The sequence below is a fragment of the Chelonia mydas genome, chromosome 15 (genome assembly GCF_015237465.2).
Source record: "Chelonia mydas isolate rCheMyd1 chromosome 15, rCheMyd1.pri.v2, whole genome shotgun sequence".
Taxonomy (NCBI): Eukaryota; Metazoa; Chordata; order Testudines; family Cheloniidae; genus Chelonia; species Chelonia mydas.
In genome coordinates, this window is record NC_057856.1 from 632,714 (window position 1) to 647,167 (window position 14,454).

General features: G+C 51.6%; 1 protein-coding gene across 3 annotated transcripts in view; it reads left to right on the forward strand.

The window, feature by feature from the left end:
* Positions 1–14,454, forward strand: part of CASTOR1 (cytosolic arginine sensor for mTORC1 subunit 1) — a 74,904-nt gene that overhangs the window by 35,999 nt on the left and 24,451 nt on the right. The window lies entirely within an intron of this gene.

Below are 14,454 nucleotides of genomic sequence, written 5' to 3' on the forward strand. Positions count from 1 at the left end.
AGCTGTCTGTACATGTTAATGCTGGATGAGGGCTTGTTAGCGTTTTGCATGCTAGATGCGCTTCGGTATTTAAAGAGGAAATGCAAATATCAACCAGCTTTAGTGTAGCGAGCTTGAATGCCCCTCATAACCTGGATATGTGAGGGTGGGGCTTTTCCACATCGGGTGGGGTTCTCAAAACCGGCCAGACTTCTACTTGGAGTTGTGGCTCCTGCTCAGCACCTTCCCAGCCTGCGGTGCTGCTGGTGTCGTGTTCACCGTGGGACCTTGCCCGCTGGCCTAGAGAGGCCGGGGACGTGCTGGTGAGGTGGTCCTGCCGAGCGTACTTCTGTAGACAAGAAGGTGCGGCAACTTAATGCTGTACAGATGGTGCAGTATAAAGCAGGGATGCCGGAACGGGGGGGCCAAGGTGCAGTGGCCCCACCACTTTTGAAAGTGGATAGGCCTGGCCTGTCCACTTTTTGCCATGGGCCCAGCCTCCTGCCCCTCCTCTTCCCCCCGAAGCCCTGCCCCACAGCCAGGCTGGAAGCTGGTGCCTGGCCTGCATAAGAGCAGCCCAGGCAGCTGTGGGGAGCCATGGACCCTCCACCTGCCTGCGGTGGGGGTCATGAGAGCAGCCCTTGGCCCATGTCCCTGCTCCCTAGGTCCCCCCACACAGGGCAGGTGGAGGGTTCACGGCTCCCGGGTGGCTCTTACCATGGCCTGCCTGTGGTGTTTTGGCCCCCGAGGCCCTGCCCCCTGGCCACACCGGAAGTTGGAGCCGGGTTGGGGTAAGAGCCATGTAGGCAGCTGTGGGGAGACACAGAACCTCCCCCTGCCCTGGGCAGGGGACCCCTGGGGACAGGGACGCTGCCAGGGTCTGCTCCCAGACCCTCCCACCCCAGGCAGGTGGAGGGGCCTGTCCTTCCTGGCCCAGCTCCGGCTTCCAGCTTGGCTGGGGGGGCAGGGCCTCACGGGGGTGGGGAGGGCTTCATTGCTCCTCCACTTTTAGGAATCCGAGTAACAGCCGTGTTAGTCTGTATTCGCAAAAAGAAAAGGAGTACTTGTGGCACCTTAGAGACTAACCAATTTATTTGAGCATAAGCTTTTGTGAGCTACAGCTCACTTCATCGGATGAAGCTTATGCTCAAATAAATTGGTTAGTCTCTAAGGTGCCACAAGTACTCCTTTTCTTTTCACTTTTAGGAAGAATCCATCACCCTGGCATACAGCAGAACTCGAGTGAAAATAATCTCTGGTTGCTTGAGTTGTTGCTGCTTGTAGACTTTTGCTAAGACTTACTTACTATTCCAAATTCCTACAGCATAATGAAGCAATATAGATAAGGCTGGAAGAGGATGTATTGTTTCTTTAAAACTGTAGCATTAAGCCAGGGAAGCAGTGTTCCCTCTAATTTTTCCTGCCCATGTGCAGAATGAATTTTGTTATGTGCACCAATATGGAGGTGTTGTGTGACACATCACCTCTACATTGGTGCACGTAACAAAATTTCATGTGGTGGGAGTGGGACCAAGGGGTTCGGAGCGTGGGACGGGGGCTCGGCTGGGGCAGAGGATTGGGGTGTGGGTGGGTGGGTGAGGGCTCCGGTTGGGGGTGTGGGCTCTGGGGTGGGGCTCAGTGTGGGTGGGTGAGGGCTCCGGTTGGGGGTGCGGGCTCTGGGGTGGGGCTCAGCGGGGCCAGCAGCCAGGACCCCGGGGCCGGCGGCAGGCTGAGCCACTCAGCCCGCTGCCGGTCTGGGGTTCCATCCGCCGGCTCCTGCCAGCCAGGGTCGCGGCTGCCGGCCCCGCTCAGCCCGCTGCCGGTCTGGAGTCCCGGCCCTATCCACATAGAGTAGGTACCTACCTTCTCCCTGGTTCTAGCCATTCTCTTCGTCTCTCTGCACTGAGCTGAGGGTGGGAGTGCACTGAGAACAGGGCTGGGGGTGAAGGAGCAGGTTGGGGTGCAGGGTCTGGCCAGGAGCTAGAATGAGGGAGGGGGCTCAGGGTTGGGGCAGGAGGTTGGGGGTGTGGAGCACTTACCTCGGCAGCTCCCATTTGGTGCGAGGGGTGCAGGTGGGAATGTGTGGGGGTATGTGCAGGAGCTCCTGTTTGGTGTTCAGGGTGGGAGTGGGGATGTGGGGGGTGCAATAGTCAGGGCATGGGGTGTGGGGGGGCTGGGTATGTGTGAGGAGGGTGCAGGGGTGAGGGCTGGGGGGGGTTCAGGGGTCAGGGCAGAGGGCTGGGGGTGTGGGCTGGGGTTGTGGGGGTGCTCCCAGCCCCCTGCCCTGAGCGGCTCACGGCGGGGGCTGGAGGGGATATGCCCTGATTCCACCCCCTTCCCCAAGGTCCCAGGAGCAGAGAGCGCACTGCAGCTCCGCTTTTACCTCTCCCGCTGGTAGCAAAGCTGATCGGCCACAGGGAGGGGGAGAAGGAGGGGCAGGAACCCAGCACGCTGGGGGAAGAGGCGGGGGGGGAGGGGGAAGCTTGCCTGCCCTGCAAGGAGAAAGGGGTGGGCAGAAAAGAGTGGGCCAGGCAGGATTTTTAGTGGCATGCTGCTGTCTGCCCGGGTCCAGCAGACAGCAGTGTGCCATTAAAAATTGTAGGTTGCCGACTCCTGGCCTAGAGGGAATCTAGCAGGCAGGAGGTGAGTTCAGGGAGTCTTCAATGAAGCAGAGAGACGACAGATTTAGGGGTAATACATACTTTCAAATAGAATGGTTAGTACAAGGAAGAAAATGGTGGTGGTTCTGTACCTTTGATGCCAGACAGGCTGCATAAAATAAATGAACAAGGTGCAGTTTGAAGCTGTATCTATGGAGTCTCTCATTTGGTTTAATCATAGACTCCTAGAAGATTAGGGTTGGAAGGGACCTCAGGAGGTCATCTAGTCCAACCCCCTGCTCAAAGCAGGACCGATCCCCGACTAAATCCTCCCAGTCAGGGCTTTGTCAAGCCTGACCTTAAAAACCTCTTAGGATGGAGATTCCACCACCTCCCTAGGTAACCCATTCCAGTGCTTCACCACCCTCCTAGGGAAATAGTTTTTCCTAATATCCAGCCTAGACCTCCCGCACTGCAATCAATTCGCCATTCAGTACAGGGCTGTCCCTACTCTAACCCAGTGGTTTTCAAACTGCAGGTCGCGATCCAGTACTGGGTCACAGAACGTAAGGCACTGGGTCATGGCGGCTCTGGTCAGCACAACCAACAGGGCTGTTAAAAGTCCTGTCAGCGGTGCTGCCCAGCTGAGGCAGGCTAGTCCTTCCCTGTCCTAACACCACGCTGCACCCTGGAAGCAGCCAGCAACAGGTCCAGCTCCTAGGCCGGGGGGGAGCAGCCAGCAACAGGTCCAGCTCCGCACACTCCCCCTGTCTCAAGCACCGGCTCTGCACTCCCATTGGCCAGTTCCTGGCCATTGGGAGCTGGGGGGGTGGTGTCTGCGGGCGAGAGCCCCTGGGAACCGGACCTGCTGCTGGCCTCTTCCGGGGCGTAGCGCGGTCCGTTGTGGCAGGAGAGGCAGGAAGCCTGACTTAGCACCCCTGATGACCTGGAGCCACCTGAGGTAACCCCATGCCCCAATCCTCTGCCCCAGCCCTGAGCCCCCCAAAACCTGGAGCCCCACCTGCACCCCAAACCCCTCATCCTGGCCCCACCCCAGAGCCTGCACCCCCTGCCCTGACCCCCTCCCACACCCCAACCCCCTGTCCCAGCCCTGAGCCTCCCCAAACCTGGAGCCCCCTCCTGCACCCCAAGTCCCTCATCCCTGGCCTCAGCCTGCAGCCCTCACCCCTGCCATAGGCACCAACTTCCCCTCTTTTCCATGGGTGCTCGACCCCCCACTCTACCCCCAGCCCCGCCTCCACTCCACCCCTTCCATGCAGCCCCGCCCCTGCCCTGCCTCTTCCCACCCCTTCCCCACCTCCATTCCAACTCCTTTCCCAAAGTCCCCACCCCAACTCCGCCCCGTCCCTGCCCCTCTTCCAACTCCTTCCCCAAATCCCTGCCCCGGCCCCACCTCTTCCCTCCTCCTCCCCCTCCCTCCTGGAGCGTGCTACCAAACAGCTGTTTGGTGGCCACCGGGCTGGAGGCACTGGGAGGTGGGCGGAGGAGCAGGGACGCAGCACGCTCAGGGGAATGGGGGGAGGAGGAGGTGGGGCAGGGGGTGAGGGGAGCTTGGCTGCCGGTGGGTGCAGAGCACACACTAATTTTTCCCCATGGGTGCTCCAGCCCCAGAGCACCCACAGAGTCGGCGCCTATGACCCGCTGCACCACAACCCTCTGCCCCAGCCCTGAGCCCCTCCCACATCCCAAACCTCTCCTCTCTAGCTCTGTTGGGTAGTAGGCATCAACAATTTTCTTCAGCTGGGTCGCCAGAAAAAAAGTTTAAAAACCACTGCTCTAACCTGATGGGGTTGTTCTGCAGCGCCGAGCACTTCACTGGCCCTCTGTCTGCGACATATGGGTTCTGTGCTGGTGAAACTGGCACCAGAAAGAGAAGCTTCCATTCCTTCTCGGTTAGCATATTATACGAGCAAGCACAAATCCAAATCCCTTTAGTGTACTTTTGTAGGGTTCCCTTGTCTCCCACTCCAAAAAATGGTGGAGGCAGAAGGGAATTCATTCCTATATATAGATTTCTGCCTCTCACTCAGTGCTTGTCAGAGGAGTTGGGAAGGGACCGTATCACTGGAATTGTGTGTGCACAATTCTGCACTATCTGCACAACTCTCGCCAGCTACATGCATGATGCAGCCTAAAGCTAACCTAGCCCTTTACATGCACACCAGATGCAGGATGCTTGGCGAACGAGGCCTCTGATTTGTGCTTCCCAATCTGGGTCTGTTTCCGACTTCCTGCTCCTGCATCTTCCTGTTACAGGACAGCACAGGCTGGCAGAGACTAAAATGAATGTTTTACCTTGTTGGATCTGGCCCAGGAGGGTCACTGGCCTGGAAGCTGAACTCAAGTTCCCTGCTTCTTCCAGCTGCAGCATGGCACTAGATTGGGTCTGGTGGATCTATCAGTGGCACTGGTCCTTCTATAGTAGCTGAGGGTCTGGTGGTCACTTAGCTTCTAATCCATTACAAGCTGCCCTGTGTCGCTCAGGCCAATTTGGAATCTGTCCCTTCAGGGCAGGGGGTGGGAAGTAATTCAGTGAAATCATTTTGGGCTGTGAACACAAAGAGCTTCACAGCCAGGTCTCTATTGTGAGTTGTACTGTAACAACCAGTCAGTTAAAAGCTGGTTTTAATGCATTGTTCATTGATACATGTTTATACATAGGACACAATAACCCTGGGGAGGGCAGGAAATGTAGAACAATAGATCTGAGAGCAGCATGCTGGACCCTGCTGAATTGCTCCCTCTTCCTCCTGAGCTGTAACTTCAACAGAGCAAAGCGCCTTGGTGAGGTGATGTAAAGCCAGCACATACGGACACGGTGGAGAGTGTTGGCAAGAAGCAGAATGCCTGTTAACGGTCAAATGCTGCACTAGTAGTGTGAAGGCTGCAAAGCTTAAAATCAGCCAAGAAATGTTCAGTTAAAGCTCCCACAGCACTTGGCCCTGTTGACGATTCTGTGAATTTTGTGATCTATTTAACCTAGGCCCTGTCTACAGCAAAGACATGCACACCATTGGAGAACTATGCTGATGTCATCACAGCAGTGGCAGCCCTCAGGGGTCAGATTTCAGAGTAGCAGCCATGTTAGTCTGTATTCGCAAAAAGAAAAGGAGGACTTGTGGCACCTTAGAGACAAATTTATTTGAGCATAAGCTTTCGTGAGCTACAGCTCACTTCATCGGATGCATACTGTGGAAAGTACATAAGATCTTTTTATATACACAAACCATGAAAAAATGGATGTTTACCACTACAAAAGGTTTTCTTTCCCCCCACACCCCACTCTCCTGCTGGTAATAGCTTATCTAAAATGATCACTCTCCTTACAATGTGTATGATAATCAAGGTGGGCCATTTCCAGCACAAAATCCAGGGTTTAACAAGAACGTCTGGGGGGGGCGGGTAGGAAAAAACAAGGGGAAATAGGTTACCTTGCATAATGACTTAGCCACTCCCAGTCTCTATTCAAGCCTAAGTTAATTGTATCCAATTTGCAAATGAATTCCAATTCAACAATCTCTCGCTGGAGTCTGGTTTTGAAGTTTTTCTGTTGTAATATCGCAACTTTCATGTCTGTAATCGCGTGACCAGAGAGATTGAAGTGTTCTCCGACTGGTTTATGAATGTTATAATTCTTGCATCTGATTTGTGTTCATTGATTCTTTTACGTAGAGACTGTCCAGTTTGACCAACGTACATGGCAGAGGGGCATTGCTGGCACATGATGGCATATATCACATTGGTGGATGTGCAGGTGAACGAGCCTCTGACAGCGTGGCTGATGTTATTAGGCCCTGTGATGGTGTCCCCTGAATAGATATGTGGGCACAGTTGGCAACGGGCTTTGTTGCAAGGATAGGTTCCTGGGTTAGTGGTTCTGTTGTGTGGTATGTGGTTGCTGGTGAGTATTTGCTTCAGGTTGGGGGGCTGTCTGTAGGCAAGGACTGGCCTGTCTCCCAAGATTTGTGAGAGTGTTGGGTCATCATTCAGGATAGGTTGTAGATCCTTAATAATGCGTTGGAGGGGTTTTAGTTGGGGGCTGAAGGTGACGGCTAGTGGCGTTTTGTTATTTTCTTTGTTAGGCCTGTCCTGTAGTAGGTGACTTCTGGGAACTCTTCTGGCTCTATGAATCTGTTTCTTCACTTCCGCAGGTGGGTATTGTAGTTGTAAGAATGCTTGATAGAGATCTTGTAGGCGTTTGTCTCTGAGGGGTTGGAGCAAATGCAGTTGTATCGCAGAGCTTGGCTGTAGACGATGGATCGTGTGGTGTGGTCAGGGTGAAAGCTGGAGGCATGTAGGTAGGAATAGTGGTCAGTAGGTTTCCGGTATAGGGTGGTGTTTATGTGACCATCGTTTATTAGCACTGTAGTTTCCAGGAAGTGGATCTCTTGTATGGACTCGGCCAGGCTGAGGTTGATGGTGGAATGGAAATTGTTGAAATCATGGTGGAATTCCTCAAGGGCTTCTTTTCCATGGGTCCAGATGATGAAGATGTCATCAATATAGCGCAAGTAGAGTAGGGGCATTAGGGGACGAGAGCTGAGGAAGCGTTGTTCTGTCAGCCATAAAAATGTTGGCATCCTGTGGGGCCATGCGGGTACCCGTGGCAGTGCCGCTGATCTGAAGGTATACATTGTCCCCAAATGTAAAATAGTTATGGGTAAGGACAAAGTCACAAAGTTCAGCCACCAGGTTAGCGGTGACATTATCGGGGATAGTGTTCTTGACGGCTTGTAGTCCATCTTTGTGTGGAATGTTGGTGTAGAGGGCTTCCACATCCATAGTGGCCAGGATGGTGTTTTCAGGAAGATCACCGATGGATTGTAGTTTCCTCAGGAAGTCAGTGGTATCTCGAAGATAGCTGGGAGTGCTGGTAGCATAGGGCCTGAGGAGGGAGTCTACATAGCCAGACAATCCTGCTGTCAGGGTGCCAATGCCTGAGATGATGGGGCGCCCAGGATTTCCAGGTTTATGGATCAGGGGAGCTCATGTGGTGCAGTTTACACAGGTGACCTGCTGGTGTGAAGTACTGAAGTGACTGTGTGACACATACCTGTCACAGCACTGGCATAACTACATCGCTACATAGTAATTCTACTAGTGGGGATTGTCTTAGTGTAGATAAAGCCTGCCCAGTATCACTAAGCTACGTCTTTAAAAGGAGCTGGAATAGCAAATGCTACATAGGTGCAGTGTGGCCAAGTTGCTGTAACAACCCTTTTGTTTCGGTTGTCAGGGTTTGAACCTGGGACCTTCAATACCGAAACACACACCTCTGGCACTTGAGAGAAAGGACAAGCTTGAGGTAAAGCCGCTAGAAGTGGATGTCCACGCTCTGCTGGGGTGGGTTATGTGACCCACAGCAGGGAAGTGTCACTAGAGCCCAGTGTTGTAGACCTGGCCTTCGCTAGTAACACTACAGACCTATATCAGTATAACTACATTGCTCAGGGTGTGAAAAATCCACACCTTGAGCAACACCGTTCTAGCGAAGGCATAACCCCCGTGTAGAGAGCAGTATGTTGACAGGAGAGTTCTGTCGACCGAGCCACCCCCTCCTGGGGAGGTGTATGAACTACACGGACAGGACACAGTAGTGTCTTCACATAGTGCTACAGCAGTGCAGCTGCGCTGTATGTGGAGACCTGGCCAAAGAGTTAAATCGGCACCCACAGCCCCACTCCTTACCCAGGATCAGTAACCAGGGTGTCAATCACCCTGCTTGTTACCTGGCTCAGGAAAGATCGCATCAAAGATCACTCTGCAATCACACCCTCCTACACAGCTAGCCTTAAATACAAGGTAACATTACAGCAGAGAAACTATGGTGAGCTTTTGAATGCCAGATGTTATTATAAAACAAATGCCAGTAATTCCTGTATGTGATGAAAGAGGCTAACGAGGAAATCATAACTGAAGAACCGACTGTCTGCTTTGCCTGGGGAACACAGCTGGCTTTTAGCTTCTCTCATGCCATGTATCACGATGCATTCACCTGCTTTCTTTCTCTCTGGCACCTTTCAGGATTACCTGGGGTGTCTGGGGTAAATCCCTACTACAGAAGGAGGGAGCCCTGTCTGTGCCCATGAGAGGAACTCTCCCCAGCCATTAGCTGCTTGCAACACAGGGCTCTCTGCTCTGGGCTCTGTGAGCCCCGCCCTTTCCCTCTGCAGGCTAGCAGTTAGCACACTGTACCTTGTTACTCGAGTGCCTCGTCCCTTCTGGATGCCTGCAATGTACACTGATCGGCTGTCTTCGTGGAGGCACGCCAGTTCACTGATTTCACCTCCATTCCACGCTCTCCTTAGCATATAGGCACTCATACAGGTCTATACTAAAACCAAAGTGAAGTTTATTTAACTGATTCAGATATAAGGGTTTGGAAACAAGGTTACAGGTAAAGGAAAACCATAAAGCACCTATACTTATCAAGTTATTTTCCGGCCTAAGGTATCTGTCACCCAAGGCTTGGTTCTGACAGTGCTTGCCCAGTCCAGAAAGCTGGGATCCACCTTTCATGAGACACCCCTGCTGGCAGAATCTCCTTCGTAATGGATAAAATCTTGTGCTCTCTTCTCTTGCACAGTTACACACTGTTGTCTCTTACCCCAGGGGGTCCATAGTCAGAAACATTTCTTAGGGTTCCTTTGTCTTTGTAAATCCTCATGTCTGCGTGGAGAGGCCATTCATCTGGTTATCAGCTGAACGGTGTTCTTCTGTGGGGCTTGTCCCCTATCCGATACTGAGACCAAATCGAACCGGGGACACCCTAGTGAATGTGTGCTCTGCCCCCACCAGTGTGACCTTGCATACAAGGTCATGCTGGCGGGAGTGAAGCAGTGTGCTCCTCCAACTGGCACCTCTGGGTGGTGTGATCTTGCATGCAGTGTGTGTGGCGTCATGCCTTGCAAAAATGTCTGGCGTTCCAGAAAGGGGAGAGTGGCCACCCTAAGCCTGCACTGGTCCAAATGATGAATGTAGGGCTGGCTTAATGGAGGTCTGTGCTCACCTGAGGTAAGGCAGGTCTCGGTGCTAAGTTTCACTTTAACAGTTGTTAAATCAGAGCAGGCTGTGCATCGGGGACCGAAGGATGGTGAAGAAGTTTGGCAGAATGTGACCTCCAGAAGAAGAAAGGGGAGGATCCATGTATCAGCAACGCAGATACAGGTGAGAAACCGTTTTCATGTTCTCGCCACAGGTACTAATGCGGAGAGTGCACTAGATGATACATTTGAGGGAAGGGAGCAGAAGGAGACTTCACCGATTGGAAGGCATGAGATGCCCTGTCCTAGGGATGGGGGTTCCATGACCACCACTCCCAAAAGAAGGAGGCGGGTGGTGGTGGTCGGGGACTCTCTCCTCAGGGGGACTGAGTCATCTATCTGCCGTCCCAACCAGGAAAACCGAGAAGTCTGCTGCTTTCCAGGAGCTAGGATTCACGATGTGATTGAGAGCCTGCCGAGACTCTTCAAGCCCTCAGATCGCTATCCCTTCCTGCTTCTCCGCGTGGGCAGCAATGATACTGCCAAGAATGACCTTGAGCGGATCACTGCGGACTATGTGGCTCTGGGAAGAAGGATAAAGGAGTTTGAGGCGCAAGTGGTGTTCTCGTCCATCCTCCCCGTCGCAAGAAAAGGCCTGGGTAGAGACCGTCGAATCGTGGAAGTCAACAAATGGCTACGCAGGTGGTGTCGGAGAGAAGGCTTTGGGTTCTTTTACCATGGGATGGTGTTCCAAGAAGGAGGAGTGCTAGGCAGAGATGGGCTCCACCTAATGAAGAGAGGGAAGAGCATCTTTGGAAGCAGGCTGGCTAACCTGGTGAGGAGGGCTTTAAACTAGGTTCACCGGGGGAAAGAGACCAAAGGCCTGAGGTAAGTGGGATACCAGGAGGAAGCACGAGCAGGAGAGCGTGAGAGGGGAGGGCTCCTGCCTCATACTGAGAAAGAGGGGCGATCAGCGGGTTATCTCAAGTACCTATACACAAATGCACGAAGCCTGGGAAACAAGCAGAGAGAACTGGAAGTCTTGGCAAAGTCAAGGAATTATGATGTGATTGGAATAACAGAGACTTGGTGGGATAACTCACATGACTGGAGTACTGTCATGGATGGATATAAACTATTCAGGAAGGACAGGCAGGGCAGAAAAGGTGGGGGAGTTGCACTGTATGTAAGGGAGCAGTATGACTGCTCAGAGCTCCGGTATGAAACTGCAGGAAAACCTGAGAGTCTCTGGATTAAGTTTAGAAGTGTGAGCAACAAGGGTGATGTTGTGGTGGGAGTCTACTATAGACCACCGGACCAGGGGGATGAGTGGATGAGGCTTTCTGGCAACAAACCGAAGTTACTAGATCACAGGCCTTGGTTCTCATGGGGGACGTCAGTCACCCCGATATCTGCTGGGAGAGGAATACAGCGGTGCACAGACAATCCAGGAAGTTTTTGGAAAGTGTAGGGACAATTTCCTGGTGCAAGTGCTGAAGGAACCAACGAGGGGCAGAGCTCTTCTTGACCTGCTGCTCACAAACTGGGAAGAATTAGTAGGGGAAGCAAAAGTGGATGGAACCTGGGAGGCAGTGACCATGAGATGGTCGAGTTCAGGATCTGACAAAAGGAAGAAAGGAGAGCAGCAGAATACGGACCCTGGACTTCAGAAAAGCAGACTTTGACTCCCTCAGGATCCCCTGGGAGAATAACATGAGGGGGAAAGGAGTCCAGGAGAGCTGGCTGTATTTTAAAGAATCCTTATTGAGGTTACAGGAACAAGCCATCCTGATGTGTAGAAAGAATAGTAAATATGGCAGGCGACCAGCTTGGCTTAACAGTGAAATCCTTGCTGATCTTGTAAGCTTCTTTTTTGTGTTTAAGAAGTGGAAGATTGGACAAATGACCAGGGAGGAGTATACAAATATTGCTCCGGCATGCAGGAGTGAAATCAGGAAGGCCAAATAACACTTGGAGTTGCAACTAGCAAGGGATGTTAAGAGTAACAAGAAGGGTTTCTACAGGTATGTTAGCAACAAGAAGGAGGTCAGGAAAGTGTGGGTGCCTTACTGAATGGGGGAGGCAACCTAGTGACAGAGGATGTGGAAAAAGCTAATGTACTGAATGCTGCTTTTTTTTTTTCCTTCCATCTGTCTTCATGAACAAGGTCAGCTCCCAGACTACTGCACTGGGCAGCACAGCATGGGGAGGAGGTGACCAGCCCTGTGTGGAGAAAGAAGTGGTTCGGGACTATTTAGAAAAGCTGGACGAGCACAAGTCCGTGGGGCTGGAAGCGCTGCATCCGAGAGTGCTAAAGGAGTTGGCGGATGTGATTGCAGAGCCATTGGCCATTATCTTTGAAAACTCATGGCGATCGGGGGAGGTCCTGGATAACTGGAAAAAGGCTAATGTAGTGCCCATCTTTAAAAAAGGGGAGGAGGAGGAGGATCCTGGGAACTACAGGCCAGTCAGCCTCACCTCAGTCCCTGGAAAAATCATGGAGCAGGTCCTCAAGGAATCAATTCTGAAGCACTTAGAGGAGAAGAAAGTGATCAGGAATAGTCAGCATGGATTCACCAAGGGCAAGTCATGCTTGACTAATCTAACTGCTTTTTATGATGAGATAACTGGCTCTGTGGGTGAGGGGAAAGCAGTGGACGTGTTATTCCTTGACTTTAGCAAAGCTTTTGACATGGTCTCCCACAGTATTCTTGCCAGCAAGTTAAAGAAGTATGGTCTGGATGAATGGACTATAAGGTGGATAGAAAGCTGGCTAGATCATCGGGCTCAATGGGCAGTGATCAATGGCTCCATGCGTAGTTGGCAGCCGGTATCAAGTGGAGTGCCCCAAGGGTCGGTCCTGGGGCCGGTTTTGTTCAATATCTTCATAAATGATCTGGAGGATGGCGTGGATTGCACCCTCAGCAAGTTTGCGGATGACACTAAACTGGGAGAAGAGGTAGATATGCTGGAGGGTAGGGATAGGATACAGAGGGACGTAGACAAATTGGAGGATTGGGCCAAAAGAAATCTGATGAGGTTCAACAAGGACAAGTGCAGAGTCCTGCACTTAGGATGGAAGAATCCCATGCACCGCTACAGACTAGGGACCGAGTGGCACGGCAGCAGTTGTGCAGAAAAGGACCTAGAGGTTACAGTGGACAAGAAGCTGGATATGAGTCAACAGTGTGCCCTTGTTGCCAAGAAGGCTAACAGCATTTTGGGCTGTATAAGTAGGAGCATTGCCAGCAGATCAAGGGACATGATCGTTCCCCTCTGTTTGGCATTGGTGAGGCCTAATCTGGAGTCCTCATCTGGAGTACTGTGTCCAGTTTTGGGCCCCACACCACAAGATGGATGTGGAAAAATTGGAAAAGCGTCCCTCAGAGGGCAACAAAAATGATTCGGGGGCTGGAGCACATGACTTCTGAGGAGAGGCTGAGGGATCAGGGATTGTTTAGTCTGCAGAAGAGAAAAATGAGGGGGGATTTGATAGCTGCTTTCAACTACCTGAAAGGGGGTTCCAAAGAGGATGGATCTAGGCTGTTCTCTGTGGTTGCAGATGACCGAACAAGGAGTAATGGTCTCATGTTGCAGTGTGGGAGGTTTAGATTGGATATTAGGGGAAAAACTGTCACTAGGAGGATGGTGAAGAACTGGAATGCGTTACCTAGGGAGGTGGTGGAATCTCCTTCCTTAAAGGTTTTTAAGATCAGGCTTGACAAAGCCCTGGCTGGGATGATTTAGTTGCGGTTGGTCCTTCTTTGAGCAGGGGGTTGGACTAGATGACCTCCTGAGGTCCCTTCCAACCCTGATATTCTATGAAACCAAATCTTCTATGTGTTACAGAATTTATTTCCCATGCACACATCACAATAACCAAGGCAATTCGCTAGCTGTTAACTTTCAGCGGAACACTGCGCCCCCCTCCCCCCCCCCAACACCCTTCAGTGAAATACTGAGGTAGTCACACACAGGGCAATGTACCTGGGCATGTCTGTGTTACTCTTTCCCCTTACCCTGTACTTCCTGCTGATTGATACCAGCCACCTCCATTGAGATGTCAAGCCAAAGAGCTCCTTTTCTGCAAGAGCTGTTTTAACAAGGGACTATAACAGGATTTGCAGTGTCAGGGAAGCTGGAGCTGTCTAAGCCTCTTTTGAAGTTGGGTGACTATCTCCCTCAAGGGTTCCTGTCCATAAGGGATTGAGGAGGATGTTGAACATCAGTCTGGGATTTGCTAGAGTGCATCCTGTACCAGTGTTGAGCAAAGACTTGTGACAGTTCTGACATCATGTCTCACAACCCATCAGGATTAGGGTTGAATGCTGTGCAATGTTTCTTCTATACTTGAATCAGATAATTGAGTCTCATTCTCTTTAATAGCTTATTTTCCCCCATCACTTAAGCTTTGACATGATTTTAGCAGCCTCTGTCTTTGCTGGAGCTAGAAATCACTGTGGGATAGCTGTCCCGTTTAAGAATCAGGTTTCCAGCAGCAGAGAATTCACGTCAGATGTGCTTACTGCCAAGTTAGAAATGGATGTGGGGGTGGGAAAGAGCATGATGATGTTTGGCATTGTGACTTTTAGAGTCTAGTATTGCTCAGCCTGCCATAGCTACAGTGCTCTAGGACAGTACAAAGGTCTTCAAAACCAGTAAGTGTTTTTAAGCAGTGGTCCAGGATCAGTGATCACAATGCAGATTCCTGATGGTTTTGCCCAAACGCTTCCTTGCTTGGGTTTAGTCTATCACATTGGTTCTCAAACTTTTTTTTTTTTTTTTCCACAGACCACTTGAAAATTGCGGTGGCTCTTGAAGAACAACTTAATGATTTTACTGTTAACTAACTATTGTAAAGCGCTTTGGAT